The 18,057-nt window shown below is 48.7% G+C and overlaps 10 non-coding genes and 2 pseudogenes across 10 annotated transcripts; all 12 read left to right on the plus strand.

Moving 5' to 3' along the window:
- The first annotated feature begins 2,768 nt into the window (after nt 1-2,768).
- On the plus strand, nt 2,769-2,941 carry LOC148996233 (U2 spliceosomal RNA; annotated as a pseudogene).
- Nucleotides 2,942-3,274: 333 nt separating this feature from the next.
- Nucleotides 3,275-3,439, plus strand: LOC148996234 (U1 spliceosomal RNA). The gene has a single exon (XR_016149453.1). It is a non-coding gene; the product is annotated as a U1 spliceosomal RNA (small nuclear RNA).
- A 6,570-nt stretch (nt 3,440-10,009) lies between these two features.
- LOC148996235 (U2 spliceosomal RNA) lies at nt 10,010-10,187 on the plus strand (annotated as a pseudogene).
- Nucleotides 10,188-10,520: 333 nt separating this feature from the next.
- Nucleotides 10,521-10,685, plus strand: LOC148996236 (U1 spliceosomal RNA). Its single transcript, XR_016149467.1, has one exon. It is a non-coding gene; the product is annotated as a U1 spliceosomal RNA (small nuclear RNA).
- A 1,111-nt stretch (nt 10,686-11,796) lies between these two features.
- On the plus strand, nt 11,797-11,987 carry LOC148996237 (U2 spliceosomal RNA). Its single transcript, XR_016148343.1, has one exon. It is a non-coding gene; the product is annotated as a U2 spliceosomal RNA (small nuclear RNA).
- Nucleotides 11,988-12,319: 332 nt separating this feature from the next.
- LOC148996238 (U1 spliceosomal RNA) lies at nt 12,320-12,484 on the plus strand. Its single transcript, XR_016149476.1, has one exon. It is a non-coding gene; the product is annotated as a U1 spliceosomal RNA (small nuclear RNA).
- Nucleotides 12,485-13,595: 1,111 nt separating this feature from the next.
- Nucleotides 13,596-13,786, plus strand: LOC148996239 (U2 spliceosomal RNA). The gene has a single exon (XR_016148345.1). It is a non-coding gene; the product is annotated as a U2 spliceosomal RNA (small nuclear RNA).
- Nucleotides 13,787-14,119: 333 nt separating this feature from the next.
- Nucleotides 14,120-14,284, plus strand: LOC148996240 (U1 spliceosomal RNA). Its single transcript, XR_016149483.1, has one exon. It is a non-coding gene; the product is annotated as a U1 spliceosomal RNA (small nuclear RNA).
- A 1,111-nt stretch (nt 14,285-15,395) lies between these two features.
- On the plus strand, nt 15,396-15,586 carry LOC148996241 (U2 spliceosomal RNA). Its single transcript, XR_016148346.1, has one exon. It is a non-coding gene; the product is annotated as a U2 spliceosomal RNA (small nuclear RNA).
- Nucleotides 15,587-15,920: 334 nt separating this feature from the next.
- Nucleotides 15,921-16,085, plus strand: LOC148996242 (U1 spliceosomal RNA). The gene has a single exon (XR_016149497.1). It is a non-coding gene; the product is annotated as a U1 spliceosomal RNA (small nuclear RNA).
- A 1,111-nt stretch (nt 16,086-17,196) lies between these two features.
- LOC148996243 (U2 spliceosomal RNA) lies at nt 17,197-17,387 on the plus strand. Its single transcript, XR_016148347.1, has one exon. It is a non-coding gene; the product is annotated as a U2 spliceosomal RNA (small nuclear RNA).
- Nucleotides 17,388-17,720: 333 nt separating this feature from the next.
- On the plus strand, nt 17,721-17,885 carry LOC148996244 (U1 spliceosomal RNA). Its single transcript, XR_016149514.1, has one exon. It is a non-coding gene; the product is annotated as a U1 spliceosomal RNA (small nuclear RNA).
- Nucleotides 17,886-18,057: the final 172 nt, after the last annotated feature.

An 18,057-nucleotide genomic window follows, 5' to 3' on the forward strand; every position in this document is an offset into this window, starting at 1 on the left:
TTTTAAGGAGCAGGGAGAAGGAGATTGAGGAAGGTGAAAGGTGCACGAGGTATTTCTTTAAAAAAATTATTTCACGGGGTGGGGCAATCACAGCTTTGAAAAGTGGAGGGAGGGAGGTTTATACCACAAAAGAAATTTTAAAGGAAACTGAAGTATTTTATGAAAACCTATACAGCACCAAAGAAGTCCACAATGACACGTTACAGGAGGTTTTAGAGTTTTTAGAAAAGAAAGTCGATGGCGAAGGTACAATTTTATCTCAAGATTTCAACATTTTAGAAATTCACAAAGCACTCAAAAGTTTTAAACGAGGAAAGTCCCCCGGCACCGATGGACTTCCTCTGGAGTTTTATTTGACCTTTTGGGATATTTTAGCTTTCGACTTACTGACTGTTTTTAAAGAATTTGAGACTCTTGAAAGACTTCCTGACAGCTTTAGAATAGGGATAGTTTCACTCTTACATAAGAAAGGGGACAAGACTGACTTACGGAACTGGCGACCCATCACTCTTTTAAATGTCGACTGTAAACTTTTTAGCAAAATTTTAGCCACACGCATGTCGACAGTTTTAGAGGACGTAATCCACCCGGATCAAGCATGCGCTGTGCCAGGAAGGAAGATCACGGACAGCCTGGTGCTGATCAGAGACGCCATCTGTTATGCGAGAGACAGAAACCTTCGGCTAGTAGTCCTAAATTTAGACTTTGAAAAAGCATTCGACCGTATCTCGCACCAGTTCCTTTTTAAGGTACTGGGTAAAATGGGGTTTCCAGGGCGGTTCATAGCCTGGGTGGGACTGCTGTACAACAGCCTGGTCAGCAGAATTGTAGTTAATGGGCATTTATCCAAAGCTGTTAATATCTACAGCGGCGTCCGTCAGGGGTGTCCCTTATCTCCCCTTCTGTATGTGGCTTGTATAGAGCCACTGGCACAAATCTTGAGAAGGGACAAATGGATTAAAGGACTAGGCATCCCAGGGACTAGTGGACTGACGGCAACCTGCGTTTTATACATGGACGACGTGACCCTTTTAGCAACGGACATTTTATCGGTACGAAGAGCAATGGACTTGACTGACTGGTACGGTCGGGCCTCAGGCGCCAAGCTCAATAGGAGCAAGTCTGAGGCCCAGCTCTTCGGGCCGTGGGGGAACGTTGACAAAGGTGGACTAGATTTGGTTTTTAAAGATAATAATTTGAAAATTCTAGGTGTTAAATTTGACAGGGAGGGTGGAGGACAGGGTAACTGGACTGACATGTTAGGGAAAGTTAGGCAAAGACTGGGCTTTTGGGGACTAAGAAATCTGACGATTGAAGGCAAGATTTTAATTTTTAAAGCTGTGATTTTACCACTGATTTTACTTGTCTGTTCTGTTTTTAGTCCCCCAAGACGATTCCTAGACAAGTTGGAGAGGGCGGTATTTTATTTCCTGTGGGGGTCCAAGTGGGAAAGACTCAAGAGGGAGGTCGTCAAAAAGAAAAAAGAGAATGGCGGGAAAGGCCTCCCAGACCCCCACCTGTTTTTAGGCAGCCGCTTTGCCGCCCTCCACATCCAGTATGCACTGACCCCATCCAGAGAACACAAGACAGCAGCCATGACCCGATTCTGGATGGGGTCATACCTAAGAAGCTTGAAAATTTTACCCATTGATCTTAAAAGTCCAGTGTCTTTTAATCTGTCAAAAGAACATCTTTTTATTAAGACATTTTTAAAGAAATACCTTTTAGAAACAAATGATGCCACTATTTTAACTAACCACAAGTCTCTTGTCTCTCTTGTGCAGGATCGAGAATCGGTGAGTCCAGTTCCAGGCCTCACACTAGGTGAGGCCAAAGACGTTTGGAGGAACGCAGCCCACCCAGCTCTCCAGAACAGGCTTAAGGACTTGTCGTGGATGGTGGCCCATGAGATCCTCCCGGTCAGGGCGGTTATGCACTCCAGAGGCATGGCCAAAAACCCCACCTGCCCACGGTCCGGATGTGGTTCCCCGGAGACCGTCTACCATCTGCTCTGGGAGTGCGGTGCTGCGCGGGACCTGTGGGCCAAGACCAGCCCCCTGGTTTTCCCGTGCCTGCCGGCGGGTCGGGCCCAGGTGGGATACAGGCTCGCCATCCTGGGGGTGGGTCAGGGCTTGAAGGAGCTAACATCACAGCAATTTACCTCGCTCTGGCTCACCCTCAACCATATCAAGGATGCCATCTGGGCCACCAGAAACCTGCTGGTGGGGAAACGCGTTACGGTGCCCCTCCACGCGTGCGAGCAATTAGTTAGATCTGCGCTGCAGGAGGCGCCGGACGTCGTTATTCGGATGGGGGGGCTGGGGTCACACCAAAGAGGTCCCGGCCACCCCCGACCCTGGCCGCCCGTAGATGCACCCTCACCACACCGGCTACGGGAACAGCGGGCCAGCGGGCCGGAGGAGAGGGGATCTCCGCTGGGCGCTGGAAGCGAGGAGTCCGGGGCCTGTTCTGGAGACCTGGAGTGAATGGACATTCTTGATAGGGACTCACCCTCGATCCTGTACAAGAGATGTTTTATGTGGCATAATTTATTGTTTTATTGTTTTTTATCTGACATGTTTTATTGTTTTATTCCCATTATTTAAACCATTTACCTTTCTTTTAAAACATACATGGACTTTTTACACAACACACAAACAAGAAACTTTTAACAGTAAATAATGTGTCCCTTTTAATATGTGTAAAAATGTGATCTAAAAGAAAAAATGTACATGCAAATGGAAATAATGGAATGACATTGTGACAATAAAACTTTTCGAAAGAAAAATCTGTTCTTATCAGTTTAATATCTGATACGTGCCCTACCCGGGCACCACATATTAAATTGATTTTTGGTCCTGGGAGATGGAATAGGGGCTTGCTCCGTCCACTCCACGCATCGACCCGGTATTGCAGTACTTCTGGGAACGGTGCACCCTCCTAAAGTGTTCAATGAAAGAAATGTAGTGGTCTTGTGTGGCAGACGGTGATAATGGAGCTAGTGTGAGTGGGTGTTGTAGGTGATCATGTGCTATACTAGCCTGGGTAGAATTGTGGTGTAAAAACAAGACAAAAAGGAACCCCTGTTCCTCTGTCGGTTTAACATCTGATCCGTCCACTATTCGGGGACGGCGCATTATGTACATTTATGGCTCATGGAGCCGGATGCGGAGCGTGCAAAAAAAAAAAAAAAAAGCCCCTTTTTTGACTGGCAAACCGCTGGTGAGGATTGGGGAGAGGGACAGGGTGCTTCTGACTGAAGGCCTGGGAATTCATACTTACCTGGCAGGGGAGACACCATGATCAGGAAGGTGGTTCACCCAGGGCGAGGCTCGGCCATTGCACTCTGGGTTGTGCTGACCCCTGCGAATTCCCCAAATGTGGGAATCTCGACTGCATAATTTATGGTAGTGGGGGACTGCGTTCGCGCTCTCCCCTGGACAACACTGGTTAAAAGGGCAGATTGTTAAAGCTCCACTTGAGGTTCTTTTGTTTTGTTTTTTTTCTCCACTTCTTCAATATCCAGAGGCAGTCCAGAGAGTTGAACTGCGGCGGTTGCTCGAGAGATACGAAACAGTCTAGGACCGGTCTGTGTGAGGAGGGTTTTCTTTTTTCTCCTCAATTCTTCAAATAGTCTCCAATATTTGACGGACGACTTAGTTCACAGCAGTTGTCCTGGAGGCAAAGTTGTTCGGAATGAGGAGTTCTATCATGTGGTATGAAAACATTGTGCACGTGTGAAACGTCACGTGATACACAGCCACCCATGTTGTGTTTTTTTCTGTTTACAGCGCCACCAAGTGGCCAGTCGCCGCATTCCTCTTCACGTGACCACGGGCTGAGCCCGTACACAGGTGTACCGAGTTGGGTGCAATTGTCTCATTCCGTTGGAGAGTTATAGCCGTTCAAGTAAAGCCCGCCTCGCCCACCCCCAACGTTTTGGCGTACCGTCGCCAACGTGGATGGAAATTCCAACTGTTTCCCGATCCCTGTTGGCAGTCAGACTCCAGAGAATCTTTCTGCACCGGTTTGGGTCAGATCGGGCAAAAAACCTAGGACTAGTGTGCAAAAGTAGGTTTTTCAGAAAATCCAAAATACCCGAAAATCTCGCCAGCGCGACCACCCAATCCGAGGCATGCATCTTGTTCGGCTCGAGCCAAGGATTCCGGTGATGTAAGACACTTGGGTCTGCGACCGACGGTCGAGGAGTTACGAGCCATTTCGTACTTTTGATCGCTGCAGCGCCACCTTGGGGCCGATCGGGGCGAGCCTTGGTGAGGTTGTAGTACCGGGCCGGTCCTACCATCCCTCAGAGTTTCAAGTCTCTACCACGGACGCTTTGGTCTGCCCGCTCACTTTTAAGGCGGAATGTTGATGATCCAAAATCCCAGGTTGCACTCCAGAGTGTCTTTGCTGTGCACTCTGTTGTGATCCATTTTCGGTGTCAACCAATCTGAGCTGAGCTTGTTTGCCGGCGACCTTAGACCCTCTCGCCGCGGCCCAGGTGGGCGTGGCCTTTGCCGGCTCCCCCGCCTCGGCGTCGCTGCGTCATCGCTTCTCGGCCTTTTGGCTAAGATCAAGTGTCTGGTCCCAAGGTAGAGACAGCGATCGCCTCTTGGAGGTTTTTCCGGCTCGGGTCCTTCCGTGACTTGAGCCTCAAACTTTTGAGAGGTACATTGATCCAGCTGCTTTTATTCCGGTTCGGTTTTAAGGTAAGACCTTTTTATCTATTTATTTATTTATTTATTTATTGTTTTAAGTTTTAGGCTGTTGGTGCCTCCACCATGTCGGCTGCCCGTGCCGGCATGCGGAGGCACCACAGCGTGCGGTTTTTATTTAAAGAGGTGAATGGTAAGCTCCTGGGGTTGTCACGTCTTGACTTCTCCAGGAAGCTGATCCAGAAAACCCTCAATTTTAAACCTGATGACTTGAACTGCTTGGTAACTCTCCCCCTGAACAAAGGTTTTGATTTAAGTTTCAAAAGCGCTTCCCTGTTAACTGAATTCTGGCAAAGGTTTGATGCATGCAAAGCCCAGTTTTCAATGTTTACTGTGGAAAAACTTTCTGACAATTCACTTAAAACCGTGATTGTCAGGATGTTTAATGAAACTGTGAATGGAGAAGACATTTGTGTCTGGTTGGGTAGATTTTGCACTGTTCGGGGGCAACCAGTCAAAGTGTTAGATGAAGACGGCATCTGGAATTGCTCCTGGCGAATTCCCATTAAACAATGGGAAGACGCCGGGGGCTACCAGGGCCTGAAACACCTACCTTCAATGATTGTGTTGGGAGAGAACAGAGGCTACATTCACTATCAAGGAATGCCTAAATTGTGCAGAAAGTGTGGGAGAATGGGGCATTTAGCCGATGCATGCAATGAATTAACATGTGGGAAGTGTAGAGGAATTGGTCATACTTTTGAAGAATGTACCATTGGCAGAAGGTGTAATCTTTGTGGTGAAACTAACCATCTCTACAGAGATTGCCCTAAAAGTTTTGCCAACAAATTGAAAGGTAACAAAATGGCCGCCCCACATGTGGAACAAACAAAAGAGCAAAGGAAGGAGGAGGCGGTCCCTGAGGTTTTGGCGGGAAATTCTATTTCCCAGCCAGCCTCAGGGAGTGGGCAGGAGGAAGGAAGTGGGGCGGCCATAGGGGCGGAGCCAAGTTTTAACAGCAAACAGAGTGAGGAAGCCGTTCCCCAACAAGAGATAAGCGAAAACAAAATAGAGGAGGAGGATGTAACGGCTTCCTCGCTCTACACCGTATCGGAGGTTAGCGTGGTGGATAGTGGGGGTGAATCCGAGGGTTCACTTCCCAATGCTCAGGTGCAAAAAAGGTCTGCGAGATCTCCTCTGCTTCAAACAGAGGAGAAAAGGCTGCGGGCATCGCTCCGGCTAGATAGTACCTCCTTGGTAGATCTAGACCGTGTGTGGCCCGCAGATTCTCCCAATGAAGTCTCCTTTTTGCACGTTAAGCTAATAACATCGTCGCCGAAGGATCCACAAGAGGCCCTCTCTGTGGACTCCAAGGTGACGAGCATTTGCCCTCCTGATCCCAGTTTTTCTGGGGAAAAGGAGAAGCAAGTGATACATGACATAACATGATTTTAATGTAACTTTCTGCAGTCTTTTGGTTTTATTCTTCTATTAATGCTTGTATTTTTAACCATACTGCTCATGGCCCTCACTATCTCTACAATCAATGTGAGAAGTGTGAGGTCTACTCTGCGAGCACAGAGTGTGTTATCCTTTTTAAAAACTTTTAAGTCAGATGTGTTTTTATTGCAAGAATGTGGTTTGCCTTTTTTAACAAATTACAGGAAGTGGGAGGAGATTTGGACCCCAGGATTTTCCATTTGGAGTGGGTCCAATTTTAACAAAAATGACGGTGTTGCTATTTTAATCAAAAATCCCAACCTTTTGGTGAAGGGCAGCACTGTGGTGAGGGACGGGCGGGCAATTTTAGCAAATCTGACTTTTTTAGGTAAGGATCTTAATATTTTAAATATGTATGGTTTTACAGAAAAAAATAACAGGTATGAGCTTTTAGAAGACTCGCAACCCCACATGCTAGGCAGGGCTCCCCTAGTGGTAGCAGGGGATTTTAATTGTGTTTTATCAAAAAATGACAGAAAGAGGGTAGGAGATGATTTTAAGGTAGACAAGACATCGGTTTTATTACAAAATATAGTCAAAGATTTTAAGTTAGTCGACTGTTTTAAAACAATGCATCAAAGAGAGGAGGGCTTCACCTGGTTCAGTGGTGACGGTGCCAGAGCCTCTCGAATTGACTATGTTTTTACAAGGGACCTCCCGCCGACCGATGCTACATTGACCCCCCTCTTTTTTTCCGATCACATGATGCTGTCTTGCACTCTTTCACTTCCCACGGGTGTGACTGCAGGGGGAGGGCTGTGGAAGCTGAACTGTTCCCTGTTAGAAGACGAGGAAGTGGTAAAAGAGTATAGGGAGCAGTTCAGCCAATGGCAGACCCTCCAGGACTTTTATGACTCACGTGCACAGTGGTGGGAGATGGTGAAACATAGGACAGGACGGTTTTTTAAACAAATTGGGAGAGAAAAAAAGAATAAAGAAAAAAGACGCATGATGGGGTTGCAAAAAAGACTGCAGAGATATTTTAACCTTTTAAACAATGGATTGGATTTTACAAATGAAATAAAAGAAGTAAAGAAAGAAATGTCAGATCTGTCTGAAATAAAGAGCAAAGGTGTCATTTTAAGATGTAAAGAAAGGGAGTTAGAGGAAGGAGAGAAGTGTACCAGATATTTTTTTAAAAAGACAATAGCTCGGGGAGGGTCCATTAATGCTTTAAAAACTTTTAGAGGGGAGGAAGTAAACACAACTGACCGGATTTTAGGGGAAATTGAAAGTTTTTACAGTAATTTATATGACACTAAAGAGGTACACAATGGCACCTTAGAGGACGTTTTAGGGGTTTTAGATAAAAAAGTTAAGAGTCCAAATGTGCTTTTATCCCAGGATTTTAATCTTTTAGAGTTGACAAAAGCTGTAAAGGGTTTTAAGAAGGGGAAGTCACCGGGCATGGACGGACTCCCCTTTGAGTTTTACCTGACTTTCTGGGACATTTTAGCACACGACTTACTTACAGTTTTTAAAGAATTTGAGACTCTTGACAGACTTCCAGACAGCTTTAGAGTAGGGATAGTTACACTACTGTACAAAAAAGGAGACAAGACTGACTTAAGAAACTGGCGACCAATCACTCTTTTAAATTATGATTGTAAACTTTTTAGTAAAATTTTAGCTACACGCATGTCGACCGTTTTAGAGGACGTAATCCACCTGGATCAAGCTTGCGCTGTGCCCGGCAGGAAGATCACGGACAGCCTAATACTGATCAGAGACGCCATCTGTTATGCGAGAGACAGAAACATTCGGCTTGTAGTCCTAAATTTAGACTTCGAAAAAGCATTTGATCGAGTTTCGCACCAGTACCTCCTTCAGGTACTGCAAAAAATGGGCTTTTCTGAGAGGTTTCTAGCTTGGGTGGGACTGCTGTATGAGGACTTAGGCAGCAAAATTCTTGTAAATGGGCATCTTACCAAAGCTGTAAATATCCGCAGCGGTGTCCGTCAGGGGTGTCCCTTATCTCCCCTTCTGTACGTGGCTTGTATTGAGCCACTGGCACAAATCTTGAGAAGGGATAAATGGATTAAAGGACTAGACATCCCAGGAACTGGTGGACTGACGGCGACCTGTGTTTTATATATGGACGACGTGACCCTTTTAGCGACTGACCTTTTATCGGTACGAAGAGCAATGGACTTGACTGACTGGTACGGTCGGGCCTCGGGCGCCAAGCTTAACAGGAGTAAGTCCGAGGCCCTGCTCTTCGGGCCGTGGGGGAACGTTGACAAAGGCGGACTAGATTTGGATTTTAAAGATAATAATTTGAAAATTTTAGGTGTGAAATTTGACAGGGAGGGTGGAGGACAGGGTAACTGGACTGACATGTTAGGGAAAGTTAGGCAAAGACTGGGCTTTTGGGGACTAAGACAACTGACGTATGAAGGCAAGATTTTAATTTTTAAAGCTGTGATTTTACCACTGATTTTACTTGTCTGTTCTGTTTTTAGTCCCCCAAGACGATTCCTAGCCAAGTTGGAGAGGGCGGTATTTTATTTCCTGTGGGGGTCCAAGTGGGAAAGACTCAAGAGGGAGGTCGTCAAAAAGAAAAAAGAGAATGGCGGGAAAGGCCTCCCAGACCCCCACCTGTTTTTAGGCAGCCGCTTTGCCGCCCTCCACATCCAGTATGCACTGACCCCATCCAGAGAACACAAGACAGCAGCCATGACCCGATTCTGGATGGGGTCATACCTAAGAAGCTTGAAAATTTTACCCATTGATCTTAAAAGTCCAGTGTCTTTTAATTTGTCAAAAGAACATCTTTTTATTAAGACATTTTTAAAGAAATACCTTTTAGAAACAAATGATGCCACTATTTTAACTAACCACAAGTCTCTTGTCTCTCTTGTGCAGGATCGAGAATCGGTGAGTCCAGTTCCAGGCCTCACACTAGGTGAGGCCAAAGACGTTTGGAGGAACGCAGCCCACCCAGCTCTCCAGAACAGGCTCAAGGACTTGTCGTGGATGGTGGCTCATGAGATCCTCCCGGTCAGGGCGGTCATGCACTCCAGAGGCATGGCCAAAAACCCCACCTGCCCACGGTCCGGATGTGGTTCCCCGGAGACCGTCCAACATCTGCTCTGGGAGTGCGGTGCTGCGCGGGACCTGTGGGCCAAGACCAGCCCCCTGGTTTTCCCGTGCCTGCCGGCGGGTCGGGCCCAGGTGGGATACAGGCTCGCCATCCTGGGGGTGGGTCAGGGCTTGAAGGAGCTAACATCACAGCAATTTACCTCGCTCTGGCTCACCCTCAACCATATCAAGGATGCCATCTGGGCCACCAGAAACCTGCTGGTGGGGAAACGCGTTACGGTGCCCCTCCACGCGTGCGAGCAATTAGTTAGATCTGCGCTGCAGGAGGCGCCGGACGTCGTCATTCGGATGGGGGGGCTGGGGTCACACCAAAGAGGTCCCGGCCACCCCCGACCCTGGCCGCCCGTAGATGCACCCTCACCACACCGGCTACGGGAACAGCGGGCCAGCGGGCCGGAGGAGAGGGGATCTCCGCTGGGCGCTGGAAGCGAGGAGTCCGGGGCCTGTTCTGGAGACCTGGAGTGAATGGACATTCTTGATAGGGACTCACCCTCGATCCTGTACAAGAGATGTTTTATGTGGCATAATTTATTGTTTTATTGGTTTTTATCTGACATGTTTTATTGTTTTATTCCTATTATTTAAACCATTTACCTTTCTTTTAAAACATACATGGACTTTTTACACAACACACAAACACAAGAAACTTTTAACAGTAAATAATGTGTCCCTTTTAATATGTGTAAAAATGTGATCTAAAAGAAAAAATGTACATGCAAATGGAAATAATGGAATGACACTGTGACAATAAAACTTTTCGAAAGAAAGAAAAAATCTGTTCTTATCAGTTTAATATCTGATACGTGCCCTACCCGGGCACCACATATTAAATTGATTTTTGGTCCTGGGAGATGGAATAGGGGCTTGCTCCGTCCACTCCACGCATCGACCCGGTATTGCAGTACTTCTGGGAACGGTGCACCCTCCTAAAGTGTTCAATGAAAGAAATGTAGTGGTCTTGTGTGGCAGACGGTGATAATGGAGCTAGTGTGAGTGGGTGTTGTAGGTGATCATGTGCTATACTAGCCTGGGTAGAATTGTGGTGTAAAAACAAGACAAAAAGGAACCCCTGTTCCTCTGTCGGTTTAACATCTGATCCGTCCACTATTCGGGGACGGCGCATTATGTACATTTATGGCTCATGGAGCCGGATGCGGAGCGTGCAAAAAAAAAAAAAAAAAGCCCCTTTTTTGACTGGCAAACCGCTGGTGAGGATTGGGGAGAGGGACAGGGTGCTTCTGACTGAAGGCCTGGGAATTCATACTTACCTGGCAGGGGAGACACCATGATCAGGAAGGTGGTTCACCCAGGGCGAGGCTCGGCCATTGCACTCTGGGTTGTGCTGACCCCTGCGAATTCCCCAAATGTGGGAATCTCGACTGCATAATTTATGGTAGTGGGGGACTGCGTTCGCGCTCTCCCCTGGACAACACTGGTTAAAAGGGCAGATTGTTAAAGCTCCACTTGAGGTTCTTTTGTTTTGTTTTTTTTCTCCACTTCTTCAATATCCAGAGGCAGTCCAGAGAGTTGAACTGCGGCGGTTGCTCGAGAGATACGAAACAGTCTAGGACCGGTCTGTGTGAGGAGGGTTTTCTTTTTTCTCCTCAATTCTTCAAATAGTCTCCAATATTTGACGGACGACTTAGTTCACAGCAGTTGTCCTGGAGGCAAAGTTGTTCGGAATGAGGAGTTCTATCATGTGGTATGAAAACATTGTGCACGTGTGAAACGTCACGTGATACACAGCCACCCATGTTGTGTTTTTTTCTGTTTACAGCGCCACCAAGTGGCCAGTCGCCGCATTCCTCTTCACGTGACCACGGGCTGAGCCCGTACACAGGTGTACCGAGTTGGGTGCAATTGTCTCATTCCGTTGGAGAGTTATAGCCGTTCAAGTAAAGCCCGCCTCGCCCACCCCCAACGTTTTGGCGTACCGTCGCCAACGTGGATGGAAATTCCAACTGTTTCCCGATCCCTGTTGGCAGTCAGACTCCAGAGAATCTTTCTGCACCGGTTTGGGTCAGATCGGGCAAAAAACCTAGGACTAGTGTGCAAAAGTAGGTTTTTCAGAAAATCCAAAATACCCGAAAATCTCGCCAGCGCGACCACCCAATCCGAGGCATGCATCTTGTTCGGCTCGAGCCAAGGATTCCGGTGATGTAAGACACTTGGGTCTGCGACCGACGGTCGAGGAGTTACGAGCCATTTCGTACTTTTGATCGCTGCAGCGCCACCTTGGGGCCGATCGGGGCGAGCCTTGGTGAGGTTGTAGTACCGGGCCGGTCCTACCATCCCTCAGAGTTTCAAGTCTCTACCACGGACGCTTTGGTCTGCCCGCTCACTTTTAAGGCGGAATGTTGATGATCCAAAATCCCAGGTTGCACTCCAGAGTGTCTTTGCTGTGCACTCTGTTGTGATCCATTTTCGGTGTCAACCAATCTGAGCTGAGCTTGTTTGCCGGCGACCTTAGACCCTCTCGCCGCGGCCCAGGTGGGCGTGGCCTTTGCCGGCTCCCCCGCCTCGGCGTCGCTGCGTCATCGCTTCTCGGCCTTTTGGCTAAGATCAAGTGTAGTATCTGTTCTTATCAGTTTAATATCTGATACGTGCCCTACCCGGGCACCACATATTAAATTGATTTTTGGTCCTGGGAGATGGAATAGGGGCTTGCTCCGTCCACTCCACGCATCGACCCGGTATTGCAGTACTTCTGGGAACGGTGCACCCTCCTAAAGTGTTCAATGAAAGAAATGTAGTGGTCTTGTGTGGCAGACGGTGATAATGGAGCTAGTGTGAGTGGGTGTTGTAGGTGATCATGTGCTATACTAGCCTGGGTAGAATTGTGGTGTAAAAACAAGACAAAAAGGAACCCCTGTTCCTCTGTCGGTTTAACATCTGATCCGTCCACTATTCGGGGACGGCGCATTATGTACATTTATGGCTCATGGAGCCGGATGCGGAGCGTGCAAAAAAAAAAAAAAAAGCCCCTTTTTTGACTGGCAAACCGCTGGTGAGGATTGGGGAGAGGGACAGGGTGCTTCTGACTGAAGGCCTGGGAATTCATACTTACCTGGCAGGGGAGACACCATGATCAGGAAGGTGGTTCACCCAGGGCGAGGCTCGGCCATTGCACTCTGGGTTGTGCTGACCCCTGCGAATTCCCCAAATGTGGGAATCTCGACTGCATAATTTATGGTAGTGGGGGACTGCGTTCGCGCTCTCCCCTGGACAACACTGGTTAAAAGGGCAGATTGTTAAAGCTCCACTTGAGGTTCTTTTGTTTTGTTTTTTTTCTCCACTTCTTCAATATCCAGAGGCAGTCCAGAGAGTTGAACTGCGGCGGTTGCTCGAGAGATACGAAACAGTCTAGGACCGGTCTGTGTGAGGAGGGTTTTCTTTTTTCTCCTCAATTCTTCAAATAGTCTCCAATATTTGACGGACGACTTAGTTCACAGCAGTTGTCCTGGAGGCAAAGTTGTTCGGAATGAGGAGTTCTATCATGTGGTATGAAAACATTGTGCACGTGTGAAACGTCACGTGATACACAGCCACCCATGTTGTGTTTTTTTCTGTTTACAGCGCCACCAAGTGGCCAGTCGCCGCATTCCTCTTCACGTGACCACGGGCTGAGCCCGTACACAGGTGTACCGAGTTGGGTGCAATTGTCTCATTCCGTTGGAGAGTTATAGCCGTTCAAGTAAAGCCCGCCTCGCCCACCCCCAACGTTTTGGCGTACCGTCGCCAACGTGGATGGAAATTCCAACTGTTTCCCGATCCCTGTTGGCAGTCAGACTCCAGAGAATCTTTCTGCACCGGTTTGGGTCAGATCGGGCAAAAAACCTAGGACTAGTGTGCAAAAGTAGGTTTTTCAGAAAATCCAAAATACCCGAAAATCTCGCCAGCGCGACCACCCAATCCGAGGCATGCATCTTGTTCGGCTCGAGCCAAGGATTCCGGTGATGTAAGACACTTGGGTCTGCGACCGACGGTCGAGGAGTTACGAGCCATTTCGTACTTTTGATCGCTGCAGCGCCACCTTGGGGCCGATCGGGGCGAGCCTTGGTGAGGTTGTAGTACCGGGCCGGTCCTACCATCCCTCAGAGTTTCAAGTCTCTACCACGGACGCTTTGGTCTGCCCGCTCACTTTTAAGGCGGAATGTTGATGATCCAAAATCCCAGGTTGCACTCCAGAGTGTCTTTGCTGTGCACTCTGTTGTGATCCATTTTCGGTGTCAACCAATCTGAGCTGAGCTTGTTTGCCGGCGACCTTAGACCCTCTCGCCGCGGCCCAGGTGGGCGTGGCCTTTGCCGGCTCCCCCGCCTCGGCGTCGCTGCGTCATCGCTTCTCGGCCTTTTGGCTAAGATCAAGTGTAGTATCTGTTCTTATCAGTTTAATATCTGATACGTGCCCTACCCGGGCACCACATATTAAATTGATTTTTGGTCCTGGGAGATGGAATAGGGGCTTGCTCCGTCCACTCCACGCATCGACCCGGTATTGCAGTACTTCTGGGAACGGTGCACCCTCCTAAAGTGTTCAATGAAAGAAATGTAGTGGTCTTGTGTGGCAGACGGTGATAATGGAGCTAGTGTGAGTGGGTGTTGTAGGTGATCATGTGCTATACTAGCCTGGGTAGAATTGTGGTGTAAAAACAAGACAAAAAGGAACCCCTGTTCCTCTGTCGGTTTAACATCTGATCCGTCCACTATTCGGGGACGGCGCATTATGTACATTTATGGCTCATGGAGCCGGATGCGGAGCGTGCAAAAAAAAAAAAAAAAAGCCCCTTTTTTGACTGGCAAACCGCTGGTGAGGATTGGGGAGAGGGACAGGGTGCTTCTGACTGAAGGCCTGGGAATTCATACTTACCTGGCAGGGGAGACACCATGATCAGGAAGGTGGTTCACCCAGGGCGAGGCTCGGCCATTGCACTCTGGGTTGTGCTGACCCCTGCGAATTCCCCAAATGTGGGAATCTCGACTGCATAATTTATGGTAGTGGGGGACTGCGTTCGCGCTCTCCCCTGGACAACACTGGTTAAAAGGGCAGATTGTTAAAGCTCCACTTGAGGTTCTTTTGTTTTGTTTTTTTTCTCCACTTCTTCAATATCCAGAGGCAGTCCAGAGAGTTGAACTGCGGCGGTTGCTCGAGAGATACGAAACAGTCTAGGACCGGTCTGTGTGAGGAGGGTTTTCTTTTTTCTCCTCAATTCTTCAAATAGTCTCCAATATTTGACGGACGACTTAGTTCACAGCAGTTGTCCTGGAGGCAAAGTTGTTCGGAATGAGGAGTTCTATCATGTGGTATGAAAACATTGTGCACGTGTGAAACGTCACGTGATACACAGCCACCCATGTTGTGTTTTTTTCTGTTTACAGCGCCACCAAGTGGCCAGTCGCCGCATTCCTCTTCACGTGACCACGGGCTGAGCCCGTACACAGGTGTACCGAGTTGGGTGCAATTGTCTCATTCCGTTGGAGAGTTATAGCCGTTCAAGTAAAGCCCGCCTCGCCCACCCCCAACGTTTTGGCGTACCGTCGCCAACGTGGATGGAAATTCCAACTGTTTCCCGATCCCTGTTGGCAGTCAGACTCCAGAGAATCTTTCTGCACCGGTTTGGGTCAGATCGGGCAAAAAACCTAGGACTAGTGTGCAAAAGTAGGTTTTTCAGAAAATCCAAAATACCCGAAAATATCGCCAGCGCGACCACCCAATCCGAGGCATGCATCTTGTTCGGCTCGAGCCAAGGATTCCGGTGATGTAAGACACTTGGGTCTGCGACCGACGGTCGAGGAGTTACGAGCCATTTCGTACTTTTGATCGCTGCAGCGCCACCTTGGGGCCGATCGGGGCGAGCCTTGGTGAGGTTGTAGTACCGGGCCGGTCCTACCATCCCTCAGAGTTTCAAGTCTCTACCACGGACGCTTTGGTCTGCCCGCTCACTTTTAAGGCGGAATGTTGATGATCCAAAATCCCAGGTTGCACTCCAGAGTGTCTTTGCTGTGCACTCTGTTGTGATCCATTTTCGGTGTCAACCAATCTGAGCTGAGCTTGTTTGCCGGCGACCTTAGACCCTCTCGCCGCGGCCCAGGTGGGCGTGGCCTTTGCCGGCTCCCCCGCCTCGGCGTCGCTGCGTCATCGCTTCTCGGCCTTTTGGCTAAGATCAAGTGTAGTATCTGTTCTTATCAGTTTAATATCTGATACGTGCCCTACCCGGGCACCACATATTAAATTGATTTTTGGTCCTGGGAGATGGAATAGGGGCTTGCTCCGTCCACTCCACGCATCGACCCGGTATTGCAGTACTTCTGGGAACGGTGCACCCTCCTAAAGTGTTCAATGAAAGAAATGTAGTGGTCTTGTGTGGCAGACGGTGATAATGGAGCTAGTGTGAGTGGGTGTTGTAGGTGATCATGTGCTATACTAGCCTGGGTAGAATTGTGGTGTAAAAACAAGACAAAAAGGAACCCCTGTTCCTCTGTCGGTTTAACATCTGATCCGTCCACTATTCGGGGACGGCGCATTATGTACATTTATGGCTCATGGAGCCGGATGCGGAGCGTGCAAAAAAAAAAAAAAAAAAGCCCCTTTTTTGACTGGCAAACCGCTGGTGAGGATTGGGGAGAGGGACAGGGTGCTTCTGACTGAAGGCCTGGGAATTCATACTTACCTGGCAGGGGAGACACCATGATCAGGAAGGTGGTTCACCCAGGGCGAGGCTCGGCCATTGCACTCTGGGTTGTGCTGACCCCTGCGAATTCCCCAAATGTGGGAATCTCGACTGCATAATTTATGGTAGTGGGGGACTGCGTTCGCGCTCTCCCCTGGACAACACTGGTTAAAAGGGCAGATTGTTAAAGCTCCACTTGAGGTTCTTTTGTTTTGTTTTTTTTCTCCACTTCTTCAATATCCAGAGGCAGTCCAGAGAGTTGAACTGCGGCGGTTGCTCGAGAGATACGAAACAGTCTAGGACCGGTCTGTGTGAGGAGGGTTTTCTTTTTTCTCCTCAATTCTTCAAATAGTCTCCAATATTTGACGGACGACTTAGTTCACAGCAGTTGTCCTGGAGGCAAAGTTGTTCGGAATGAGGAGTTCTATCATGTGGTATGAAAACATTGTGCACGTGTGAAACGTCACGTGATACACAGCCACCCATGTTGTGTTTTTTTCTGTTTACAGCGCCACCAAGTGGCCAGTCACCGCATTCCTCTTCACGTGACCACGGGCTGAGCCCGTACACAGGTGTACCGAGTTGGGTGCAATTGTCTCATTCCGTTGGAGAGTTATAGCCGTTCAAGTAAAGCCCGCCTCGCCCACCCCCAACGTTTTGGCGTACCGTCGCCAACGTGGATGGAAATTCCAACTGTTTCCCGATCCCTGTTGGCAGTCAGACTCCAGAGAATCTTTCTGCACCGGTTTGGGTCAGATCGGGCAAAAAACCTAGGACTAGTGTGCAAAAGTAGGTTTTTCAGAAAATCCAAAATACCCGAAAATCTCGCCAGCGCGACCACCCAATCCGAGGCATGCATCTTGTTCGGCTCGAGCCAAGGATTCCGGTGATGTAAGACACTTGGGTCTGCGACCGACGGTCGAGGAGTTACGAGCCATTTCGTACTTTTGATCGCTGCAGCGCCACCTTGGGGCCGATCGGGGCGAGCCTTGGTGAGGTTGTAGTACCGGGCCGGTCCTACCATCCCTCAGAGTTTCAAGTCTCTACCACGGACGCTTTGGTCTGCCCGCTCACTTTTAAGGCGGAATGTTGATGATCCAAAATCCCAGGTTGCACTCCAGAGTGTCTTTGCTGTGCACTCTGTTGTGATCCATTTTCGGTGTCAACCAATCTGAGCTGAGCTTGTTTGCCGGCGACCTTAGACCCTCTCGCCGCGGCCCAGGTGGGCGTGGCCTTTGCCGGCTCCCCCGCCTCGGCGTCGCTGCGTCATCGCTTCTCGGCCTTTTGGCTAAGATCAAGTGTAGTATCTGTTCTTATCAGTTTAATATCTGATACGTGCCCTACCCGGGCACCACATATTAAATTGATTTTTGGTCCTGGGAGATGGAATAGGGGCTTGCTCCGTCCACTCCACGCATCGACCCGGTATTGCAGTACTTCTGGGAACGGTGCACCCTCCTAAAGTGTTCAATGAAAGAAATGTAGTGGTCTTGTGTGGCAGACGGTGATAATGGAGCTAGTGTGAGTGGGTGTTGTAGGTGATCATGTGCTATACTAGCCTGGGTAGAATTGTGGTGTAAAAACAAGACAAAAAGGAACCCCTGTTCCTCTGTCGGTTTAACATCTGATCCGTCCACTATTCGGGGACGGCGCATTATGTACATTTATGGCTCATGGAGCCGGATGCGGAGCGTGCAAAAAAAAAAAAAAAAAGCCCCTTTTTTGACTGGCAAACCGCTGGTGAGGATTGGGGAGAGGGACAGGGTGCTTCTGACTGAAGGCCTGGGAATTCATACTTACCTGGCAGGGGAGACACCATGATCAGGAAGGTGGTTCACCCAGGGCGAGGCTCGGCCATTGCACTCTGGGTTGTGCTGACCCCTGCGAATTCCCCAAATGTGGGAATCTCGACTGCATAATTTATGGTAGTGGGGGACTGCGTTCGCGCTCTCCCCTGGACAACACTGGTTAAAAGGGCAGATTGTTAAAGCTCCACTTGAGGTTCTTTTGTTTTGTTTTTTTTCTCCACTTCTTCAATATCCAGAGGCAGTCCAGAGAGTTGAACTGCGGCGGTTGCTCGAGAGATACGAAACAGTCTAGGACCGGTCTGTGTGAGGAGGGTTTTCTTT

The sequence above is a fragment of the Pimephales promelas genome, chromosome 2 (assembly GCF_988280905.1).
Source record: "Pimephales promelas chromosome 2, fPimPro1.hap1.1, whole genome shotgun sequence".
NCBI classification, from domain to species: domain Eukaryota; kingdom Metazoa; phylum Chordata; class Actinopteri; order Cypriniformes; family Leuciscidae; genus Pimephales; species Pimephales promelas.